This window comes from Trachypithecus francoisi, unplaced genomic scaffold (genome assembly GCF_009764315.1).
Source record: "Trachypithecus francoisi isolate TF-2019V2 unplaced genomic scaffold, Tfra_2.0 Contig00586, whole genome shotgun sequence".
Classification (NCBI taxonomy): Eukaryota; Metazoa; Chordata; class Mammalia; order Primates; family Cercopithecidae; genus Trachypithecus; species Trachypithecus francoisi.
In genome coordinates, this window is record NW_022680749.1 from 5,916,751 (window position 1) to 5,933,603 (window position 16,853).

Consider the following 16,853-nt stretch of genomic DNA (forward strand, 5'->3'; position numbering starts at 1 on the left):
ACTGCACTACAGCCTGGGCAGCAGAGTGAGACCCTCTCTCAAAAATAAATAAATACATCCCTGCTCAGCCACTTATCAGTTATGTAGATACACTGCCTAACCTTAGTGAACCCTGTTTCAACAACTCCAAAATGGAAGTAAAAATCCTAAATTTGTACAGTGGATTTTTAGGTTTATTAAAAGTGTAGGTGTGGTCTTTTTTCAGATTATTGGTTGCCATCTGGGGGTGATCCTCTTTCACCTCCTCTAGGACTTTTAGCATTGTCTGGAGACATTTTGGTGGTCACAGCTGGGGTGGTAGAGTGTGCTATTGGCTAGGGGTTTGAAGCCAGTGATGTTGCTTAACATCCTATATGGCACAAGACCCCTCCCTGTCAACAAAGAATTATCCCAAAATGCTGTGTGAAATGTCTGGTATATAATAAGTATAATATTTGATGAAAATCAGTACCTTTGCCCTCAGGTGTGATATTTAAGAAGGTCAACTTACTAATCAGTGATGGAGTTAGTCCTAACATCTGGGTTTTCTGACTGCTGCTAGGCCAGTATTCTTTGTATTAGAATAAGAGCTTTGTCCACAGAAGATATCCCTAATAACAAAAAAGGTTTATTTGCAGAGGGCTTATGTGTTCTTTGGCTGATTATGAAAGTGTTGCTTTGAACTTCTGTTAGAAAAGGTTGAAGATGTTTTCCGTAAGCGTTTTTAAGTATAATACTGTATGTAGTATTCAGAAGGATGTTTAAATTTTTTTTTAATTTTGCTAGTCGTTTTTAAAGTAATCCTTTTTCCTTTAATTATGTAGTTGTTGAACTGTTGGGAGTTTACTTTTCTCTATTTTGTTATTTAATGCATTCTTTGACCTTATGCTTTTTTATTCTAAAGCTGCTTTTATTATAGTCAGATATGATGAAGTTAAATGTACAATGTAAAATTGCAAATTTCTGACGAGCTATACAAACTTCTTAAATATTTCTAGGTAAAGAAAATAGGGCTGACTCTAAGGTTCTCTGATCCATGTGTTGCATTCTTTTCTAGGCCCTAAATTTGCTATGCCAGCCTGTTGAATTAAAGTGCTTTATTTATCTAAATTAGAAACTTGTATTAAAGTGAAGTTTTAGAAAAAAAAAACCAAAACGGAATGGAGTTTTAGGTTAGCCCAGAGATGGGAAGATGCCAAGGGGGTAACTTTAGTGGATTCTGAATTTTTTGGTTTTGTTTTGTTTTTAGGGCAGACAAATATAATTACGAAAGTGTTCTAGGAATAGATTGCTGTGATTTTTTTTCTGTTTGCGTGATTTTACAGTTTGCTTTGCCTCTCACTTTTGAATGCAGAATAAAACGTCAAGGCCTTATTTTTTAAAAAATTCTTAAGAAATTTAAGATTTGATGTTAACAATTCTTTTTGAAATACTGGGGATATTTTGAGATACCAATTATTTAAGACAAATAGGACTCATTGTTACAATTCAGTTGAATAAGGCTTATGATATTTCAGTATATGAATGAAAACTATGTGCTTATTGTACTTAAGAAATTTCTTTTATTAAAAACATGACTAAAAAGAATTTTAAAAATCACCCATTGTCCTACTTCTGTGAAACTTAATGTTTTCATTTTAGCTTCCAGTTTTGTTCATATGCGTGTACTTTCAAACCTAGTTCATGAACTTGAGAGTGTTCTTTTTAAAAAATAATTTCCGTAGCACTTTGTCGTTGCCTTAATTTAAATGGTGAAATCATCAGAAATATTTATTTTCCTCTACTTACACATTTATTAAACTTGTTTCCATTTTTTTATTTTCTGATTTTTTAAGTGGATTTAAGATGACCTAAATATTAGAGGTTTTCATGGTTTTGATTCATGAAATCATAATGTTACACAAACCCAACTGAAGTGTTAGAGCCTTGAAGCTTTTCCCCCTAAATTACATATAGTAACTCTACTTGTATTTAATATGAAAATATAAAAGCATATTTTACTTAAGTGAGACAAAGTAAAATTTAGCTGAATACTTTTGATCTATCAATTTCCTTTTCGTGTTGTAAGAATATTACATTGTGTTGAAATTAAAGGGGATATAGAAGGTAATTAGAATAAAAATAAACTGCCACATCATTTTTATAGTAAAGTGGTAATAACACTATTGCTTTCTGTTTTTTTAATCAAAAGGAGTATTGACTTGTAATGATGTTACCGTTCCCTGAAGCATGTTTGAATGGTTTATATTTGCACAGTTGCCCAGGTAATCAATGTGATGTTAATTGATCAATTTGCTATTTATTTGCATTTTTAATCAGTACTAGTATTTGTGCTTAAAAATTTTGCATTTGTTTTATCATAGTTTTTAAGTGTCAGATACTAAAACAAATAACCTTACCTTTATTCAATTATAATTTTTTTATCAATGAGGCGGTATTCATTTATTCATATAGTTAGAACAAAACAATATTTAAAATATTGAGGTAGAAACAAATTAGTCTCTTTTTAATTAAAAGCCAGATTACTTGTTAGAGTACCATTTTTCCAAATGAGGTAAAATTGTTTCAACTCTTAAACTTAAGGAAATTTTGATCTAGGTGTGGTATATACCTTCTCGTGGGGTGCTAATGAAAACAGGGATGGCAAAAATAATTTTGTTTGTGAGTGTACGCGTTTATGCTTTTTGGCAACCCAAGAAATACTCTTACATCTGAATATCTTCCATGGACTAGCTGTAGGAAATCGATATAAAATAAATAACTTAGTATACTGAAAGTATGACACAGTTTTACGTATCTAGATTGTGGTTATGATTATATATATAATACTATAAAATATGCTAAGGTGCTGGTTATATTAATACTATTTGGATTTTTTTTAATACTGAAAAGGTTATACAGATTGTGATTATTGTGTAGTGTCCAAGAACTAAGGCCTACCATCTGTTACTCAAATGTATGAAAAAGTTAAGATAATTTAGTGATATAAGTGGTTTTGACACCACTGTTTTTGGAATAATCTACTAATTATGATTTTTATAAAGACTAATATCAAATTTTAAACTTTTGCAAAAATGAAACCTAATAATTATACTGTTATTTATATTTTTCTGTTAAAATACAGATACTGGCTGAGAACTAGAGATTGTGTAATAAACGCCTGGCCTTTAGTCATTTGGTTGTTTTTTTTTTTTCTCGATTGTTTGGATAGTTAAATGGACATCATGTTTTAACTTGAGATATTAAGTTATACAAGATTTTGATATTTTAAACTAGTTTTCCTAATACGCTGAGATATATAAGAATTCAGTATTACAGGACTCAGTCAGGGAGCTGATTTAATAAGAATTTCTTAAAAATTTGTTTAAATGTTTTTCAAATTCTTTGCTTCATCTTCTACAACTTAATTCTTGTCTGTATGCAAATTAGCTTCCCCATTTCAGATTTTGCTGTTGCATTTTAAGCCACTTATAGAAGTTGTTTCTGTAACTTTCACCCACAAGAATTTGGTCTTACCAAATTGTATAAGTCTTTAAAATTGTGTATTTGGCTTAATATTATAGAATCTGATTGATTTTAATTTACCTTATTTTATTTATTATGTTGACATTTTCTTGAGAAATTTGTTATGCCAAATGATTAACATAATAATATTTAAGTTTAGATATGGTTTTGAATTTACATTTTCAAATGCAACTTTGTGTCTTTGGCCTATGTTTTTTTTTTTTTTACAAGAAACATCTTGCCAATTTTTAGATTAATCTGTGAGGAAAGTAGATTGGCTTACTAGAATCAGTTTGTAGACTTCGGTGAGAACTGAATTATAGGCTATGAAAAAAATACCTTTTGGGCCTTTCTGAATAGACATGTATACATAAATTATATCTCTTACATTAAGTGAGGCACATATGTAGGTGAGATTTTTATCCGAATATTAAAAGTTTAAAAGTCATTACCTATTCTGTTTACTTAATAGTATTTAAAGGGTGTGAAAGGTGTTATGTGTTTCTGTCCCTTGTTTTTATTCCTGTCCCTCCCATATAAGTATTGGCACTTTTATCTTCCCATGTATTAAACTTGTATGTTTTAAAAGCTTATTTACTGGTTGAAACGGTTAACTGAGTTTTTTCTCTGAAGTTGCAGCCTAAATATTTTCTGTTTTTTTATATGTCCTCTCAATATGAAAATTCTACAGCTAATCATAATTAGTAATTGTACTTTTTCACCATTACAGTAATTGGTTTCATAATAAAATGGTATCCCTTCAATAACAAGCATTTATAGGTAGATTATTAAAACTAAGGGTGTTATCTATTCAAACCAAGCAGTACAGACTTACTCTTGAATCTGTTAATATATTTTACAATTGCATATTATTAAAATTTAAAATGATTTTGACTAATATTTTAGTATATGTAATTTTAGATATTTTGATAATTCACTACTTAAGAATGAATTGTCAAGTATGATTACAAAGTTGATGTAATAGTTAAAATAACTAACCTTCAGTGGGAATAGGAATCATTTAATATTGTTAGATATTTGTATTATTAGAACAATCTTCTATGATTCTTACTAATATAGTAATGAATGACAGACAATGTTTGCTTTCATATTTAAAAATTCACTTGCATTTCTAGTTTATGTTTTTCTTTAGACTAAAATTCTGCAGCACTTAGACAAAGCTATTTTTGCCAGTTGAAAAAAAAGTAAGTAATTTCCAACCAATTTCCTGGCTTGCAGTATAGAATAAAGAGACTTGATTTTATTACATTAAAGCCAAATATAAAATGATGCAATCTAGCACACACTTGTTTGGAACTTTTCTCTTTTAAATATTCAAATTAAGAGGGCGTTGAAACGTTGATTTTGATTGTTATTAGCAACTATAAAAGTTCTGCAGTTGGCTTATTGGAAAAAGAAAACTTCCTTGCCAGAGACACATTTGTATTAGAACTTTGTTTTCTGAGTACCTTATGTATAGTAGGTTTCAAGTATTGGTGAATTAGTTCATGGTTAGGTCTGCATAATTGCTGCATATGGAAATTTTGGAATCTTATTTTTTCAAAATGCAGCTATTGTTGAGAGAACATGCACTAAATGTTACTAGATTTTTGTTTTTCAAAATACTGGTATCCCTTGACATCTTCTGCACTTTACCTGTTTGAATATCTTTTTTGCTGTAAAAATTAGTGGCCTTATGTCTTTCTGCATAATTATAAGAGTAGCCAAAACCTCTTTTAGGATAATCACCTCTGGCAGAATAAATGATAAAAGCATAGCTTTTGTAAGCAGAATGATATTACAGAATCAACTTATAAATCTAACATTGAATGTAAACATGAGTATTAAAGGTGCTGTTTTAGGAACTTTATGGTAATGCCGGGTCAGCATTATGATTTTAACTTTTTACAGTTTTTCACATGCTTTTTTTGTGATTTTGCTGTAGAATATTAGTTGGCATTTGGCTTAGTTCAAGTATATGATGCTGTTGACAAGTATGTCTGACACATGTCATTGAACTAATAATATTTTTGAAAGCTGATATGTAAGTTATATCTATATTTTGATTCATTAGTGGTCAGTCTTAGATGTTTTTAGTGAGAGCAAAACTGTAGAGGAATGTGTGTGTGTGTGTGTGTGTGTGTGTGTTTTAACAGCAGCAGAGTTCTGAAACAGGAAACCAGTCTTATCATATTCGTCCAGAGACCTAGGAAGAAGGTAATTGTTTGGTATACTCGTTAAAACCAGTTAGTTGGGCAACTTAAATTTTTAGAGGATCACAGATGTAGGCTTGAGCAGTTGTAGATAATTTCTTTTTTTTCTTTTCTTTTTATTAAGATAGAGTCTCGCTGTGTCACTCAGGTTGGAGTGCAGTGGCGTGATCTTGGCTCACTGCAACCTCTGCCTCCCAGGTTCAGGCATTTCTCCTGTCTCAGCCTCCTGAGTAGCTGGGATTACAGGCGCACGCTGCCATGCCCAGCTGATTTTTTGTATTTTAGTAAAGACGGGGTTTCACTGTGTTGCCCAGGCTGGTCTCGAACTCTTGAGCTCAGGTAATCTACCCACCTCGGTCTCCCAAAGTGCTGGGATTACAGGCATGAGCCACCATGTCTGGCGATAGATTATTTCATAATTAATACCTGCTATGAAGAAAAGTTGATTAAAATAGTTGAGAAGTCTAGTCAGCTAGAAGACAGAAGCACTGTCAGCTAATACACTAAATTATACTTTGGGTTTTAGAGTATTGCTAACATTATCAGTGAGTGACTTGATATCTTCCTGAAGTTCTAATTTGCTTAACTTTAATTGAGGTTCAGAGCACCTTGATTGTTCCCTTAAACATTAAATTTTGTAAACCTGTGTGTAATTTTCCTGTATCTGGTTTGGATAGATAGCTTTAAAAATGGTTCTTAAGTTTAATGAGTTCAATTGGGAAAGTAAGTTAGTTCTATTTTAGATGTGTGTCACTGGAAATTATCTTTCTCTGTTTGTTAGATGCACATTATTACAAAGTTGTAATCAGTGTTTTCATACTGTTCTCTGGTCTTTTTTTTTTTTTTTTCATGAATACACTTTTTATTTGTCAACAGATACTTTTAAAGCTATAGAGGTAATATTTCATCAGGTGAGGTTAACTACCATGGCTTGTTTGCTATACTGTGTTAGGGTTATTTTTATTTTTTTCTTTTATAAACAGTATAGTTGTATATATGTTTATATAGTTTACTTTTGGCTTATTAGAATATATTGCTAGAGTGGGATTACTGGATTAAAGAGTATACGGTATTTTAGTTTGTTTTTGCAAGTTGCAGATTTGTTGCCAAATGAACCAGTTTGTAGTATTGCTAACGAGAAGAATTACTAGCAAGTCTTGATATTACTGTTGAAGAGTGTGATGATTCCATTTAGGAAGATATCTAAACTTCTATTTCAAAGCAAAAGTATGTGCAGATTTCATACTCATGACAGATTCATATAATATAAAAACATGAAAGTTGTGAGGTCAGGTTGTTTGGAGAAGTAGAAAACTTCAGTAGAGTTTATAGATAGGCAGTCTTCCTTTCTGGTTTGGCACTGACAGCAGATTAACTAGAAAGTGTTAGAAGGAACCTACAATTTATACTAAAGTCAATTTAAGTTAATTAATATGCCAGAATTCCTCCTTTTGCAATTTATTTATAAAAATACCATGTTGAGTTGCCTTGTAATGAGACACTTAAATTAAATTTAAATAACAGAATTCATGCACCATCTAATAACAACCGCTTATTTACGATTATAGAGTCCTTTTCAATTTTATAGATATTTTCATGTATCCCATTTAGTCCCTGAAATAATTAGTGAAGAAGTTACGCAAGTGGTATTATCATTATTTTACAGAAGAACAAAACAAAAATATATGTGGCCCAGAGAATGAGTGATTTACCTGAGGTTATGGGCTTTAGATTGCATAGCTGGAAGTAGAACCTTGGTCTTCTATATTAAATGACAATGTTCATTAAGTTCTTAGCACAGGATTTGGTACCTAGTAAATATTTAAATGTTCCTGTGTTATTCCTGACTATTCCTTCTTTATTCTTAAAACCCCATTTTTTGAGCACTCTTCCTCTTAATATTTATAGTTCAAGCTTTGTACCTATGTACCTTTTTCCCTTTAGAAAATAAGATTTTAGGCTGCATTAATTTGATCTGTACAGGAATGATTTTATGTTTTATATATTGGGACAAATTCCTCTTTTTTTTATACTTTAAGTTCTAGGGTACATGTGCACAATATGCAGGTTTGTTACATATGTATACATGTGCCATGTTGGTGTGCTGCACCCATTAACTTGTCATTTACATTAGGTATATCTCCTAATGCTATCCCTCCCCCATCCCCCCACCCCCCAACAGGCCCCAGTGTGTGATGTTCCCCTTCCTGCATCCAAGTCTTCTCATTGTTCAAGTCCCACCTATGAGTGAGAATATGTGGTGTTTGGTTTTCTGTCCTTGCAATAGTTTGCTCAGAATGATGGTTTCCAGCTTCATCCATGTCCCTACAAAGGACATGAACTCATCCTTTTGTATGGCTGCATAGTATTCCATGGTGTATATGTGCCACATTTTCTTAATCCAGTCTATCATTGATGGACATTTGGGTTGGTTCCAAGTCTTTGCTATTGTGAATAGTGCTGCAGTAAACATACGTGCGCATGTGTCTTTATAGTAGCATGATTTATAATCCTTTGGGTATATACCCAGTAATGGGATGACTGGTATTTCTAGTTCTAAATCCTTGAGGAATCACCACACTGTCTTCCACAATTGTTGAACTAGTTTACACTCCCACCAACAGTGTAAAAGTGTTCCTATTTCTCCACATCTTCTCCAGCACCTGTTATTTCCTGACTTTTTAATGATCACCATTCTAACTGGTGTGAGATGGTATCTCTTTGTGGTCTTTGCCTTTCTCTGATGGCCAGTGATGTTGAGCATTTTTTCATGTGTCTGTTGGCTGCATAAATGTCTTCTTTTGGGAAGTATCTGTTCATATCCTTTGCCCACTTTTTGATGGGGTTGATTTTTTCTTGTAAATGTGTTTAAGTTCTTTGTAGATTCTGGATATTAGCCCTTTGTTAGATGGGTAGATTGCAAAAATTTTCTCCCATTCTGTAGGTTGTCTATTCACTCTGATGGTAGTTTCTTTTGCTGTGCAGAGAAGCTCTTTAAGAGAAATTGTTCTTTAATAATGAACAGTTGACACTTTTTCAACTGGAAAATTCAAGAAACTGCTCTTTCTGCTTTCTGCTCAATATGAATCTTCAATTTAGAAATGAGAGCCCATCATTAACAATTCAACATAGCTTATTAGAAAAAAAAACCTAGTAAGAAATGTAAAATCTTTGATTAAATGAGAAAGTAATAGAAGTTCCTGAGATTTGTATTTAAAGCATACTTTCATTAGAAAAGTTGATAATACGGATTTAACTGTGACATAATTGGAAAATACTTGTTTAAACTTAAAATTTTGAAAAGAAATGTAAATGTGATGTAACTTTTGAATCAGTGGCTGAGTTTCTTTTTTGCTCACAAGAACCCTAACTGTGTGTTGTTTGAAAGCACTGATGGAAATCAGGGAAAAAGCTCCAGAATTTCCTAGGAAATAAAACTGAATGATAAAGTCCTGGTATCTGCTAACTTGCTTTCCATTCCTGTTATCTTCTCTTCTTAATCTGATTTCATTAATTCTTTCACCCTGGCTACTGGTTTAAGTCAGTGTTTTATGAGTCAGGCAGCTTCAGATTTTGCTTTTGAAGCTTTTTGTTCATTACCTCTAAAGCTGTATTATCACTTTGTATTTTATCATTCATATTTCATGTATATATTATAACTTCATATTGTTACTGCAACTTTTAGCTATAATTTAAAAAATATCTGTGATCTGTGGAAATAATTATTCTTAAAATAGTTATGGCAGAAAAGTAGTTATTGGTTTGTAACACTGCATTTTACTATATAAGTTGTTGAAGGATAAGCATACCTATATATTAAGCACTACAAAGAAACTTTTTACAATAGCTTTTAGCAAACCATCATAGTTAAAATAAGATTTAGTGTACATATCAGGAATATGTTCTTAATGAAATAAGATTTAGGGAGCTATTTTTAGTTACTATATCCTAATTGAAAATTGTAGTTAAATTTCTAGCATATACCCCATTAATTTAGATGCAAATACAGATTTGAGATAAGGTAGATACATTATTTAGATGTCAACTCAGAAGTTGTTCAAGAAAAGATATTTTGTTATTTAGATGTTACTTGGAACATATTTCTAGTGTTTCAAGTCATGATTGGATGCCTAGAACAGGCAATAAAAATTTACTTAGCTGGTAAGGATAGCCACATTTCAAATATAGTTTAGCTATATTATAGATTAAATTGATTTCTGTGGACAGACTTTAGAACTTAATTACATTTTTTTCTTTGGGAAGGTATTTGTTCTTTGGTGAGAAAGGATTCTTGTAACACCTAAGTCAAGACTGTCCGAACATGGCATATGCAGTTTACCAATCAAAACAAACTAATCACTTAAAATCTGTGTAGTTTGTTTTATTTGAATTATACCTCAATTAAAACACATTTAGCATGTTTACACACAAGTGGGAGGAAACCGTCTACTATATCTGAGATCTCTTGGAGCTGTGGTAACCATCCAACTTAGGCAAAATAGCTAGTACCATGTATGCATTTCTATATGTACAGAAATATACTGTATATTGTATATACAGTAATCACTGATATGAGAAAAATAATTTTTTAATAATTCGGGAAATATCGCTAGTATATATTGAGTGCTTATTATGTGCTTTATATACATTGGACTCATTTAATCCTCAACACAACAACCCTATGTAGTTCATACTAGAAATATTCCCATTTAAAGATGGGGAAAGTGATGTTTAGAGAGGCTAAGTAACTTGCCCATGTATTAGAACTGGGATTTGAACACGGGTAGCCTGATTCCTAAGTAAATGACCACTAACATTAAAAAGACATAAACATAGAGGTGTTTGTTGCAATGTTTGTCATAATACCTAAAAATTTTGAACTAGTTAAATGTCCAACAGTAGTAAAATGGTTCATTAACCCATGGTACACCCATCAATATAATATTATATTGTCATTTAAAATTGTTTTCCCAAGTTTTGTATCGGGAAAATATAATAAACTTTTGAAAAATGTAATAGGATATACTGTATTTATAATACAGTTATCACTATGTAACCAACATTTTTATTTCCATCAAAAATTAGTTATACAGAAATATAAATCTAAGAAGTGTAAAAGATACTACAATTGAGTACTAGATTTGTGTTAATATCTTTTATATTTATCTCTTGCATTTCCTATATTGGCCCTGTTTACTTTTAAAATAGTAAAAATCATATGCTCTATTTTAAACCTAAATGTTAGTTTATTAACCCAGGAATAATAGCTAACTATAAATTCATATTTGATAAAATAAAAAGATGACACTCATCATAAGGGATACATATGTATGCTTGCGTATGACATTTTTTAAATTACATAAGTACTTTGTAATCATCATAGAAATATTAGAAATTACAAATAAGCAAAACACACACACACACACACACACACACACACACACTGAAAATTTAGTGTTCCCAAATCTAAAACTCAGACATGCTATGTTTTTCTTTTGGGATTGTATATTAGATATGTTCTTAAGTTACAATAATATAAATACTTAAAAGGCAAATTGATACATTAAGGATTTCAAAGAGTAAAACTTTTTGTTAAGCTTTGATGTTCTTTAGAAAGATTAGGTTATTCCACAAGTCACTGTCATTGAAAGAAAAGTAGTTACAGTGGGGTCTTATGGGATAAGGCATTACCATTTGTTCAATTGAGAGACAGCTATCACTATGTTTTAAGCATTGTTCATGTATTAGCTCATTTAATCCTCATAGCAACCTTATATGATAGGTACCTTTACTAGCCCTATTCTACTTAGGAAGCAGGCACAGAAAGAGTATGTATTTTGCCTAAGGTGACACAATAAGTGAAGCTGGAGTTCAAGTCCCAGCAAGTTGGTTCTAGACTGTATGTTATTAACCATTATGCCATATTGCCTGCAAGTATATCTCTAGATGTCAGAAATACTCATCTTCCTCTGGTTACCTGGTTGTTATAAATCTTTATGCTTAATACTTACGTCATTATATGTAAATTTCATTTTAAACACTCATTCAGAAGAATATCAGCTAAGTGTAGGTTAAGGCTGTTTTCTATCAGAAATCATTATATATATGTGTATTCCTCAGTTCTTATGTTGTTTAGTTTTTCTAAAAGTGTGCCAAATTTTATAACATATGGAGAAGTATAAATGTATATTAGAAAGATTTTGTTTATTTGTGTAATTTGTGGTATAAGAAATATTTGCCTCAAGATTCGGTGCTTGTTTAGGTAGTTGCTGGATCCCTTTTGGAAATGTCAGTAGATATACTGTCTTTTGGAATTTTTTCAGTTTTAACATTTTATTAGTAAATGTAATTACAGGTTAGTAAATCACTTTTATTTGAACCTGTTTCCTTTGAAAGTTTTATATTTTTATTTGGAAATAGAAAAACCTTAACCTCCTCTTGTCGGGCAGTATGGTGTAAAACGCTTGGGGTTTGGAGCTTCGTATATAATCTGGGTTCAAATTATAACTTACTACTTACTAACTTGGGCAAATTACTGAGTCTTTTTGACTCTCAATTTCTCTGTCTGTGAAATGTAATACTATTTAGGATTGTTAGGATTAAATAAGAATATATTTGGCATACTGTCTGGCACATGATACTTAACAGGTACTGGTTGTCTACATCTTTCTAACTTATGGATACCAATGTCTTGGGTGAAATATCAAACTTTATGAGTAAGGAAGGTGAGAATTTGAAGAAAATGAAACCTTAAAAAGATTGAATTCCTAGACTCCATTTAAAGGAATAAATAGATCATGAACAAGACTTGCTCTGCAAAGGCTTCCATGTTGATCCTGGTCTTTGACTCCTTATCTGTCTGATTAAATTGAATTTGCTGCCATGGCATCCTTAAAGCTGGACCTTACCTTGTCAGTCCTGCCTTCTCCATGTTGCTTTGTGTGTAAGCTTCACTGGACTGCTTGCTTTTTGCTGAATATTTTATGTATTTCCAGATGTCTACTTTAGCCTTTGCTTGGAATGTTCTAACTGCTCTTGTTTCTTCCTCTGTTTACTGATTTCTGACTTAACTCTTGAGGATTATCTAATATATTACCTACTTGGTGAAGCTTTATCTGTGTCCCCACAGAATTAATCCTTCCCTCTTTAACTCTTAAGCTATCTTATTTTTTATATAATTGGGCCTTTGGCACAATTATAGGTCTGTGTGTCTGTCTTCCCTAATAGAATAGGAAAGCCTTGAGGACAGTAGTCTTTGCTTACTTTGCCTTATATTCTCAGTGCCCCTTGTACAAAACGTTCAATATATGTTTGAATGATTATGTGAATGAAGGAGGGGCCAGCTGAGTTTACTTTAATGATTATGTAACACCCATTTATATGTATTTATAGACTTGTCTGAAATGAGTTAAATCCTTTGCAACCTTTGCTACTACGCTTTGAATGTCTCTTACAAAACTCATGTTGAAATTTAATTGCCATTGTGATGGTGTTAAGAAATGGGACCTTTGAGAGGTGATTAGGTAATGGGATCTCTATCCTTATGAATGGATTAATGCTGTTTGCATGGTAGTGAATGAGTTATCTTGGGAGTTTGACCTCTGTCTCACGTGCTTCCTTACCTCCTGCCATGTGGTAACTCAACACAAAGATCCTTGCCAGATGCTGATGCCATGCTCTTGGACTTCCCAATCTCCAGAACCGTGAGCCAAATACATTTCTGTTCATTCTAAACTACCTGTTGTGTGGTATTCTAGTAATGCAACATAAAACTTACTAAGAAAACTGGTAGCAAGAGTGTGATTGTTGCCATAACAAATACCTGAAAATGTGCAAATGGCTTGGGTTCTGGGTAGAGAAGGATGGAAGAGTTTGGATAAACAGGCTAGAAAAAGCCTGTATTGCTGTGAATAGAGCATTAAGGACAATTCTGATGAGGATTCAGAAGAAGAGAGCTATAGGGAAAGTCTGAAACTTCTTAGAGACTATTTAAGTTGTCGTGATCAAATGTTGGTAGAACTGTAAATGGTAAAGGTCATTCTGATGTGATCTCAGAAGTGAAGAACAAGATACTGGAAACTGGAGTAAAGGCCATCCTTGTTAAATAGTTGCAAAGTACTTGGTGAAATTATGTTCATGTCCTAGGACTTTACGGAATGCAGAATTTAAGAGTGATGAACTAGGTTATGCTGCAGAAGAAATAACTAAGCAGTAGAGCATTCAGGCTACTGGATGGCTACTTTTAACCACTTAAACTAAGCTGGGGAAAGGGAATGACTTGAAGACAGAATTTATAATTAAAAGAGAGGCAGAATGGAAATACTTGGAAAAATTGCAGCCTGGCCATAGTAAAGAATGTAAAAGGTATGTTTAGGAGAGCAAACTAAGGGTGTGGCCCAGGAACCATTTGCTAAAGAAATTAATATGCCTAGAAGAGAGCCAGGCTATTTCTCAAGACAGTGGAAAAAGACCCCAAAGACATTTTGGAGATCTTTGAGGCTGCCTGCCCCATCACAGGCCCAGAGCTCTAGGAGGGCAGAATGGTTTGTGGCTCAGGTGGTCCTTCACAAGCTTGCTGCCCAGGACTACCTCAGCTCCCCATATTTCAGCCCAGTGGGCCTTGGCTGTCCTAGGTCTGGTTCAGAGGGGCCCAGGTGTGGCTTAGGCTACTGCTGATTACTCAACTTGGCAGCGTCTATATGGTGCTAATTCTGCAGGCTCACAGGATGAAAGAGCTGTAGGAGACATGGCTACCACCACCAGGACTTCAGAGGATGATGGGGATAGTCTGGGAGAGACTTGTCACAGACTCCGAGCCTCTACAGAGTGGAAATGTGGGGTTGGAGTCAGTACAAAGGGTACCTGCTAGGGCATTGCATAATGGAGCCATGGCAGCAGGCCACCACGGAGGCTTCAGAACTGTAGAGCTACTGGTATGCAGTGCGAGCCTGGGAGAACTTGAAGCTTGAGACTCTAACCTGTGAAAGCTGCATGGGCTCAGTCCAGCAAAGCCATGGAGGTGGGGCTTCCCAGGGTCTATTGGGATGAAACGAATGTATTTTGTAGGTGAGAAGGACATGAGTTTTGGGACCCAGGGGCAGAATGCTATGCTTTGGATATTTCCTTCAAAACTCATGTTGAAACTTCATTGCCATGTGGCATTATAAAGAGGTGGAACCTTTCAGAAGTGATTAGGTCATAAGAGCTTTGCCTTCATTAATGGATTAATGCCATTATTGCAGGTGTGGGTTAGTTATCTCTGGAGTTTGGCCCCCTTTTTCTCTATCATGTGCTCATGCCCTCTTTTGCCATGTGATGCCTTCTACCATGTTATGATGCATCCAGAAGACCCTCACCAGATGCAGCCCCTTGATCTTAGACTTCTCAGCTTCTAGAACTGTGAGTGAAATAAACTTCTTTTCTTTATGAATTACCCCGTCTGTGGTATTGTATAGCAGCAAAAAATAGACATCAGTCTGAAGTTCTCCCAGGCTGGCAATAAATGCTAATTATTAATAAAATAAATACTAATTACTAATTAGTATTTATAGTGCAAGGATAAATTCAAGTTTAGCCCTCGTTAGAATGACCACATTTCAAGGGAGGGGCTTTGTACTTCTGTGCATTTCTATAAGGATAAAAATCTTAATAATATTCTCACTGAAATTAATGGTTTAGGTTAGGTAAGGTTGTTAGTGCTAATAATTGTTTCTTTTAATAAAATATTCTTAGTTGTATTTAAAAAAAGATGATTTGAATTTATATTTTTTGACCAAAATATATTTGTAATTTTGAATAGGAATTCCAGAGTATTGGTAGCTGTAACCACTTGGGGTTTCCTGCTGCTGCTTCTGGTGCCGTATTTTTTCTGATGTCTTCCATTTTCTTACATTTGTCTTCTAAGGTGGAGTTGAGATTATTCAATTAAGATTATTTCACGGTGGGGCGTGGTGGCTCACGCCTGTAATCCCAGCATTTTGGGAGGCCGAGGCGGGCGGATCATGAGGTCAGGAGATCAAGACCATCCCAGCTAACATGGTGAAACCCCGTCTCTACTAAAACTACAAATAATTAGCTGGGCGCAGTCGTGGGCACTTGTAGTCCCAGCTACTCGGGAGGCTGAGGCAGGAAAATGGCGTGAAACCGGGAGGCGGAGTTTGCAGTGAGCCGAGATCGCGCCACTGCACTCCTGCCTGGGAGATGGAGGGAGACTCCATCTCAAAAAAAAAAAAAAAGATTATTTCACTTTAGGCCTCTGCTGTCTTCTGCTTTCTTTTTTTTTTTTTTTTTTCAGTGAATGGATATAATATCCCAATACATTTTGATAATTGAACAACAGCTACATTTTTAAGTGGGGCTGCTTTCTTCTTCTTATTTTTAAAATTCCTTTTCCTTAATTTTTAAAAAAACTGTCGGAGATTGGCTAAGAGTTGGGACAGCTTTCTTATGTGAGAATAGTAGATGACAGCAAATATTTGTGATGTTAAAATGATAATCCTGATAGTTTTCTTTTAGAATCTTTATAATAAAAATGCTTTGAGGCTGAGGGTGAATTTACATGTTCCTAAAGAGACAAAAAATGTTCTTGGGACGTAGTAAATGTTATTTAAATCTTACATGTTTTTATTAGTATAATTTTTGGGTAGAAATTTGGCATTAAAAAATGCATACAGAGCTTTTTCTAAGTCATACAGGGCAAGACAGCATTTTGTCATGGCAATTAGTAAATAGACTCAGATAATTATAAAACATCTAATTTTAAAAATTTGTTACAGAAACAGTACAGGTACATTGTGGCAAAAATAGAAAATACAAAACAAGCAAATATGAGAAAAAATATACATGCCACCACCTACATATTACTTTCAGTACTTTAGTTTATAATCTTTTGTCTATATATGTCTATATGGATATGTATATGTATTCTTTTATCCAAATGGTATTACATTGTACATTCTGTTTTGAAACCTACCCTTTTTAGTCATTTACATCTACTTTTCCATTTCAGTAACTTTTAATCTTATATAATGCCCGGATCACATTAAAATTTTTCCAATTAGCTCAAAAATGTCCTTTATGGCTGGTTTGGCTAAAACAATATCCAGGCCAGCATTGCACCTATGAAATTGACTGATAAGAACCTTGTATCTTTAAAAA

The 16,853-nt window shown here is 33.4% G+C and overlaps 1 protein-coding gene across 3 annotated transcripts in view; it reads left to right on the top strand.

Moving 5' to 3' along the window:
• Window positions 1-16,853, top strand: part of PTEN (phosphatase and tensin homolog) — a 115,983-nt gene that overhangs the window by 9,759 nt on the left and 89,371 nt on the right. The window contains exon 1 of one of the 3 annotated variants that reach the window (XM_033215601.1): window positions 4,645-4,688. The exons of the other annotated variants lie outside the window; for them this stretch is intronic. The gene's annotated coding sequence lies outside the window, so the exon portion shown is untranslated. Of the gene's footprint in view, window positions 1-4,644; window positions 4,689-16,853 lie in introns of those variants that run through there. 3 annotated transcript variants of the gene reach the window in all.